This window comes from Orycteropus afer, unplaced genomic scaffold, assembly GCF_000298275.1.
Source record: "Orycteropus afer afer isolate SDZICR_OR568_19922 unplaced genomic scaffold, OryAfe1.0 scaffold01142, whole genome shotgun sequence".
Lineage (NCBI taxonomy): Eukaryota > Metazoa > Chordata > Mammalia > Tubulidentata > Orycteropodidae > Orycteropus > Orycteropus afer.
This window is the reverse complement of record NW_006922729.1, coordinates 191,240-200,436: the sequence shown is the minus strand read 5'-3', so window position 1 is coordinate 200,436 and position 9,197 is coordinate 191,240.

The following is a 9,197-nucleotide window of genomic DNA, read 5'->3' as shown; positions in this document are numbered from 1 at the left end:
CTTGCTGGTGGAGTGGGGTGCCTCTCTGGGTACCTATCTACTAAAAGAGCATTGTAACACTTGCCTGAACAGGGCAAAGGCTAAGACCAGAAAAGAGTGTGCCTGTGGCATGGCTGAGAAGAACTGTCCTGTTCGAAGAACTGTATCCTGACTTTGTTTCTGATCCTGAATAATAAACCTCATAATTGTGAAAAAAAAAAAAAAAAAAGTAGACCACCAGGCTTTTCTTCAGAGGTGCTTCTGGGAGAACTTGAACAGCCATTTTTTTTGGTAAACAGTTGAAGACATTAACTGTTTAGACTATGTAGGTGCTCCCAAGGAATGGACTACCAAAATATCCAAAACCAAACCTACTGCTATTAAGTCAATTCCAATTTATAGCAACCCTTTAAGACAGAATAGAACTATACCCTAAATGGTTTCAGTTCCAATCTGTCTTAGAGTTGGAATCAACCTGATAGCAGTGGATTTGGTTTTAGAGTTTTTGGTAGCCAGTTCTTTGAGAGTCCCTTCCCTTTATGGTTTCAAGGAGCTCTGGTGGTGTAGTGGATAAAGGACTCGATTGCTAACCAGATGGTCAGTGATTCAAACCCACCAGCTGCTCTGTGGAAAGAAGACTGGGTGATCTACTTCCATAAAGATTTACTATTGTTTTTTTTGTTGTTGTTATGTGCCATCGTGTCAGATCCGACTCATAGTGACCCCTCCTTGGGTTTCTGAGGCAGTATCACTATGGAAATAGATTGCCCCATCTTCCTTCCGAGGGGTGGCTGGTAGATTTGAACTCCCAGCCTTCTGGTTAGCAATCAAATGCCTTAGGTACTATGCCACCAGAGTTCCCCCATAAAGATTTACAGCCTTGAAAATACAATGGGGGTCACTGTGAGTCAGAAATGACTCAATGGCAGTAAGTTTGTTTTTCTGGTATACAGTTTCAAGGCTATAAATCCTTACTGAACAGATTGCCACATATATCTCCCGAGGAGTAGCTGGTGAGTTCAAACTACCAAACTTTATTTCAGTAGTAGCCAGCTGCTTAACCTCAGCTATTCACCAGCACTCTTCCGTATCAGAATCAAAAACAACAACAACAACAACAAATAGGTGGCATATAACCAAGAAACAATGATATTGAAGGAAGAAGTCGAAGCTGCATTGAATGAATTGGCAAAGAACAAGGCTCCAGGAATTGACAGAAAACCTGTTGAGATGTTTCAACAAACAGATGCCATGCTAGTAGCACTCACTTGTCTATACCAAGAAATATGAAAGACAGCTACCTGACCAACTGACTGGAAAAGATTAATATTTGTATCCATTCCAAATAAAGGGGATCCCACAGAATGTGGAAATTATCAAACGATATCATTAATATTGCACACAAGTAAAATCTTGCTGAAGATAATTCAAAAATGGTTGCAGCAGTACATTGACAGAGATGGAAGCTGGATCAGAAGAGGAGTGGAATGATGGACATCATTGCTGATATCTGATGGATCTTTACTTGTGTTTTACTGACTATGCAAAAGCATTCAATTGTGTGGATCATAACAGATTATGGATAACATTGAGAAGAATGGAAATTCCAGAACACTTGATTGTATTCATGAGGAACCTGTACATAGGCCAGGAGGCTGTCATTTGAACAGGACAAGGGGATAATGCATGGTTTAAAATCATGAAGGGAGTGTGTCAGGGTTGTATCCTTTCACCACATTTATTCAATCTGTATGCTGAATAAATGATCTGAGAAGTTGGACTATATGAAGAAGAACGTGGCATCAGGATTGGAGGAAGACTCATTACCAACCTGCAATATGCAGATGACACAACTTTGTTTGCTGAGAGTAAGTACTTGAAGCAGTTGTTGATGAAGATTAAAGACTTCAGTCTGCAGTATGGATTACATCTCAACATAAAGAAAACGAAAATCCTCACAACTGGACCAATAAGCAGCATCGCGATAAATGGAGAAAAGATTGAAGTTGTTAAAGATTTCATATTACTCAGTTGCACAATCAACACCAATGGAAGCAGCAGTCAAGACATCAGACAAAAGATCGCACTGGACAAATCTTCCGCAAAAGACCTTTTTAAAGTGCTGAAGAGCAAAATGTCTCCTTGAAGACTAAGGTGTGCCTAACCCAAGCCATGGTATTTTCAATTGCTTAGTATGCATGTAAGAGCTGCAAAATGTACAAGGAAGACTGAAGAAGAGTTGGTGCTTTTGAGTTGTGGTGTTGGCAAAGAATGCTGAGAGTACTATGCACTGCCAAAAGAATGAACAAATCTGTCTTGGAAGAAGTGCAGCCACAATGTTCCTTGGAAGTGAGAATGGCCAGACTTCGTCTCACATACTTTGGTCATGTTGTCAGAAGGGACCATTCCTTGGAGAAGGATATCATGATTGGTAAAATGGAGGGTCAATGAAGGAGGGGAAGGTCCTCAAAGAGAGGGATTGACATGGTGGCTGAAATAATTGCCTCGGGTATAGCAAGGATTGTGAGGCTGGCACAGGACTGGGCCGTGTTTTGTTCTTTTGTACATGGGATCATTACAAGTCAAAGCCAACTTGATGGCACCTAACAGCAACAACCCAATGTTGCCCAGTTGATTACAACTCATAGCAGCCCTCTATGGCTACATAGAACTGCCTCATAGGGTTTCCAATCTTTAGGGAAGAAGACTGCCTTATCTCTCTCCTGTGGAGCACCTGGTGAGTTAGAACTACCTATCTTTTGGTCAAGAGGAATAACAACTGTGCCACGAAGGCACCTGAATGGGCTGCAGGACTTCTAAATCCAAGGACTTTGGTGCATATTTTGAGTGCCTTTTTCCTATTACACTTTGTTAACAATTGTTTTTATTTTATAACTTTAGAAACTAGAGGATTTTAAAGTTTAATTATGGTATTATTTCTTTAATATTTTCCATAATGTTTAAAAATTAGGCTTTTAGATGGAAATATTTGTGATTCAAATGAGTTTTTATATGTAACTCATGATATATTTAACTTGTTTGTTCCTTTTCCCAAACATAACTTTGGTTTTATAAAGTATTGAATGTTTTCTAAAGCATTTTAAGAGCTGTGAAAAGTGAAAATAATAAAAATAATTTTAAAACTTAAAGGTATTTTTACTTTCAAATAATGCAAAAAAGTTAATTCAATGGTATCAAAATTTTTTCAAGACAATATCTCTACAGAAGTATATTGCCCCATCTTCCTTCCGAGGAGTGCCTAGTGGGTCTAAACCACCAGCCTTCTGGTTAGCAGTCAAGTGCCTTAGGCACTACGCCACCAGCCTGTAAAAAGTTAGGATATGGTAAACTATTCATTGGAAATTTTATGCTGAGCTAACCTCAATTTTGATTAGATTAGGATAGAGAATTATTTAAAATTTGACCACACGATGGTGCTATCACAAAGCAATTCCAAAGGTCAAATAAATCCTAATCCAAATTACTTGACCTTTAAGTATCTTCAAGTTAGGATTTTAAATTTTAAAATTCTTATTAGTCAGTGTCTTCCTCAACTTGTTTTGCATTTCAAGGTCTGTGATTTGCTTTTTGTTTTTAACTTTTTCTTGAGATTTGGGTGAAAGTTTACAGAGCAAGTCAGTTTTCCATTCAGTAATTCGTATACATTTTCTTTCACGTCACTGATTGTAATCCCCACAATGTAACATCACTCACCCCACATTCTCCCTGTGTTTCCCTTTTTACATTCCTCCTTCTTTCCTAACCCTTCCTGCTTTCTGAACCTTTGTCCTTGGGCAAATGCTGCCCTTTTGGTCTCCAGTGGGTGATTGTTCTAATGAGGACATACCCTTCTGATGTTATCGTTCACCTTATTTTACTTGTTGATAGGAGCTGTCGAGTGGTCTCTGACTCATAGTGACCCTATGGACAGCAGAACAAAATGCTGTCCAGTCTGTGCCAGCCTCACTATCCTTGCTATAACTGAACCTATCGTTGCATCCACTGTGTCATTCAATCTCATTGAGGGCCTTCCCCTTTTTGTTGACCCTCCACTTTACCGAGCATGATATCCTTCTCCAGGGAATGGTCCCTTCTGACAACATGACCAAAGTAGGTGAGATGAAGTCCGGCCATTCTCACTTCCAAGGAGCATTCGGCTGCACTTCCTCCAGGACAGATTTGTTAGTCTTTTTAGCAGACCATGGTATTTTTGGCATTCTTCTCCAAAACCACAACTCAAAACATCACTTTATAGACCTGAATATTGTTTGGTGAAAGTTGAGCCATGGGGGTGAGTTCAGCTCCAGGGTTAAAGGGTGACTAAGGGCCATAGTCTTGGTTTTTGGTTTTTTATTTAGTCACTCCCATCTGTTGTTGATTCACTGCCCCTCAAGGAGATTGATTAAATCTATTTTCTTGAAAATCATATATATATTGGTAAATTAATATTCCAAAACTTAGAAAACTGATATAATTCTATTTTTATTCTTTTTTTTTTTTTTGGTTAGTCAAGGAGGTACTTTTTTCTTCTCCAATATGTAAAAGGGTCAATTAATATAATGTTCACAAATTGAGCAAGCATTTGGGAGAATAATAAGTTCAATAACAAGCTGAAAGTATTTCTATGAATTTGGCCAACTCTTTCTCTTTCCTTACCATCTGGTTTTCCATGTGTTGAAAGATTTGCCCAGCCAACAGAGGCAGCAAACAATTAAGGGTCTTCTCCAAGCCACCAAGAAATTGAGGGGAATCTTAACAAAGCATTTCGCCCAGATGATTTGAATCCCTCACATTGCATTTTGTCATTTTGTGCCAAAAAAGGTTATGGTTACTAATTGAGTGTTACTGTTTTATGAGGCACAAAATATTGTGTATTTCAAGACTGCAACTTGTCCAGAATCTAAAGTCAAAATCTGAAGATCTAGACACCCTCAGTGTGTCATTTAGAAGGTAGCAATTTGAGAGGTTGTTGAAGCAGAGAATAAATTGAAATAGAAGTTGCAAAGGGCTAATGGCCCAAAGATAAGAGCTGAGACATTCATGCATTGTAAAGGTTAATCTATCGCAGCTTTAAAGAGAGAACTTAAATTTCACAGAGTACGTGTAGAAAATAATTTCTGCAGTATTTGTTAACACACAAAGTATATTCAGAATAACTCTTTTAAACCAGACTTAAACAAACTTTTTATGTTTCAATTACTCAACTCTGCTATTATAGGTTGAAAGTAATCATGAACAATAAGCAAAGGAATGAGAATGGCTGTGTTCCAATAAAGCTTAAATTACAAAAATGGGTAGAACTAAATACTTCAGAGTAAATTTAACAAGAGAAGTATAAAACTTGCACACTAAAACTACAAAACATTGTAAAAAGAAGTTAAAGAAAACTTAAATAATTGAAAAGATATCCTAATTCTATAGACATGAAGACTTAATACTTTTACGATGGTAATAGTCTACACTGATCTATACTTTGGCAAAAAGGACTCAGAGGCAGCATCTTCTGACCTCCCCTAACTTCACAAGAGGAAGACATAATCACCATCAGCGCCCAAGCTTTATTCCTATGCTGCCACCCTCCAGGCTTTTTACCAACTTTGACACCACCGTCCCTCCCACAGTACTCACTACTTATCTGCTGGGTTTGATAATTCACAGCAATGGATGCACAGAACTCACACACACTACTCACAATTATGGGGTTTACTAGGGAACTAATGGGTTACAATTCAGCTTCAGGAATGCACTCAGGATACAATTCTTCGATCAGGACAATCTCCCCTCTGCTTTGCCCTCAGACACACCTCTCTGGCCCGTGGCGTCTCTGCCTGACCTCTGCCTCTGTGGCCCAGGTAAGCCTGTTTCTCAGTCTTGAGGCTTTCAATTCCACTGACACTGTCTCTCCACTAGGGCGTCTCTCTATTGGGGTTTCTCTCAGCCAAGGAGGTCCAGAGCAGAGATCTCGGGTCCAAGGACGCACCACACTTTATCTTAAGCTCTTCTCTCTTGATGGCAGTGAGATCCTCTCTCTGTCTCTAGGAGGGCTCATTTTAAGCCTGGCAGAGTGACAAAAGTAACGAATCTGAACATCAGAGTTCTACACCTTATTTGCATGGTCCCACTGAGTAATCTGGTGGGAGTTACAAAGACTATGGCTAGAAAGCCATACCAAGCAATTCAGTTGCCCTACAACTTTCAATACTATCACAGTCTAAATTCCAGCTGATTTTGTTCTTTTTAAAAGAAATGGACAATCTGATCTAAAGTTCATATCAAAATGCAAAGGACCAGAATAGCCAAAATAATCTTACAAAATATCTTTCTGATTTCGAACTTACTAATAAGCTACAGTGATAAAGACAATGTGGTACTAGCATAAAGAGAAATGGGACTGAAAGTTCAGAAGCAAATCCTTACATGTATAGTCAATTCATATTCAACATGGGTGCCAGGCTCTAGGTGAAAGAATAGTCATCTCATTGCACTGGTAGAAGAGCATGAGTGCAAGTCCAACCCCATAAACACATTCTAGCTTCTGTTTCATTATCTGCTAACATACTATTGGCCAAAGTAAATCACCTATTTGAAAATAAAGTCAAAATGTAAGAAAATGTCCTCTGCCTCTAGTGGGAGGAACTACAAATTCAGAAGACAAAGGTTCTAGATAGAGGAGTAGTGAAAATGGAAGCAAAATCCAGTCTTTCAATATAATCTATAACAATTTTAGGGAGTTTTTATCAAAAAAGATGTACCAACTTCATTTAAATATCTCATTCTGTTCAAATTTTTAATTTCAGGGGTAAGGAAATCACCTTTGTATTTGAACAAGTTCTATTTGAACATGCTCTTTACATAAGCATTAGAAAAATAAATTAAATAACTGCTATAAAGTTGAATCTGACTCATAGTGACCCCCACTGGGTTTCCGAGGCAGTAAATCTTTATGGAAGTAGACTGCCCAGTCTTCCTTGCGTGGAGTGGCTGGTGGGTTCGAACCGCCAACGTTTTGGTTAACAGTCAAATGCCTTGGGCATAATGTCACCAGAGCTCCTTTACTTATAAAGCAAAGAGAAGATGCATGAAAACCTTCTCTTGTGAACTTTCATTTTCCTTTCATGCAGACTTTTTCTTACATTTAATTCATGGAGTCTTTCCCCATGTCAAGGCAAGCTAACTACCACAGGCAGAAACCAAAATGACAGTGACATTTATTTCACTGCTTTTCACACAGCCAAAGGCATTGCAGAACTACAGAACTTATTTTATGTTCAACAAACATTGTTTCTATACCATTGTTTGCAATCTTTTTTTTAAGGCTTTAATTAAAAAAGAAAGAATAAAAATTAACATCAATATTCTAGTCTCAGCCATATTCAAAATGTGTTACAAAGTTGATTATCATCTAAGTTTGGCATTTTTCTGATACTTGTGTTAACCAACCACATCATTCTAAGGGAAGGGTTAAAAATATTAAACAAATTATATAAAATGCTCACCTAAAAATGTATTTTGTTAAAAAGAATAATTACAAGTAATTTTAGTTAGAAAGCTGTTGCAGACACTGTAAATTGGAATTTCTCTGCTTGATGATATCTTCCATAGCCCTTACAATGTTCAGAAACCTTGACATATTTCTATTCCTATAAATAGCAGCCTTTTTCTCTGACTGAGAACTGGGCCACTGATGGGGTTTTTGAGAACATGCCTTAGTTATGTGGCAACAACTGTGTTTCTAATATTAAAGCCCAGAATCAAAGACTTGTTCAGCTGGTTCCTGGCTTCCCTAGGGAACCGCAGGCCTCCCCTAGACAGAGCTTTTGTCTTCCTACTTAAGCCACAAAAGACTACCAGGGCACATGTTCTTTGCAGGCCAGCAGATCAAAAAATCTGGAGGCGAAGGGCAGGACCTGAGCTCTGTACACGTTCTTAGTTCTGCTGCCATATTTATCATCCCAAGGGACCAAGAATATTACTGTAATGACTGTCTCTACCTCTTAGGAAACATCAGGAATGAGGAAGAAGTATTCTAACACACGTCTAGAAATACTCAGTTATAATCAGAGATGTAAAGATGTGTACCTAAAAAAGTATTAATCACAGTAATAATGATAGTGTTATATAAGAGAAACACCTTAAATATTCATTATATGGTCTTAGTGAGGAGACAAAAATCATACCAGTTATTTTTACATAGTTTAATATAAAGGAATGTTTACTAAATATTGAAGAATGAGAAAGACAAATGGAAGACATTAAGGAGTCATGGAGGTAACAACTGCCAAAGCAGCTGCCACACTTAGGGGCACACACAGAAATCTGGAGCTAGGACCCACGGTGCTAGAACTCAGATGTACAGGGAGAAATCACTTCTCAGATGGAGCTGGCATGTCTCAGAGGAGAACCCATAGGCCTGAGACCTGAACCTCTATGGAAGGGACACCAGGCAGCTAGTGATGGTGTGTCTGAGGGGGTGATCTAACGGTGGTTGTGGGAAAACTGCAAATTGAAGTCAGTGGCAGCTACTGGAACAAATTCTTGCTGCCTTGTGAAGAGAGACTGGGCTGACCCAGAGGACATGAAACTTACAGGCAGTAGACAAGAATGAGTAACCCACTTCTTCCTTATCTAGCCTCCCTCTAAAACTCTCTCTTGGCATACTCTAACAGAAAGCCAGCTGGAAAATCAGAAATGTAGTTTGCAGAGCCACAAAGGTGAATATAGAAGGATGGGTTTGGTGCTGAAAAATAATAACTTAATAACTGGCTATAGTAATGGTTATATTTTGTTAAAAACCAAACCACCCTTTCATTTAAATTCTGACTCATGGAACCCCCCATGTGTTAAGGGGTACAACTGAACTCCACATAATTTTCTTGGCTGTAAATGTTATGGAAGATGATTACCAGGCCTTTTTTCCACAACACTGCTGGGTGGCTTTGAGCTGTCAACATTTCTATTAGTAGTCAAGCACAAACAATTTGTGTCTTTGGATGGATTCTCTTCAGAGAATGGATTAAGTTCAACCACTTGAAGTTTAATTCTGAATTTTTTTTTTTTTTTTTTTTAAATAGCACTATAGCTAGTGTTGCTTGCTGAAAGTGAGGATGACTTAAGGCACATACTGATGAAGGTTGAAGAATACAGTCTGCAGTATGGATTACATCTCAACATAAAGAAAACAAAAATCCTCACAACTGGACCAATGAGCAGCATCACAA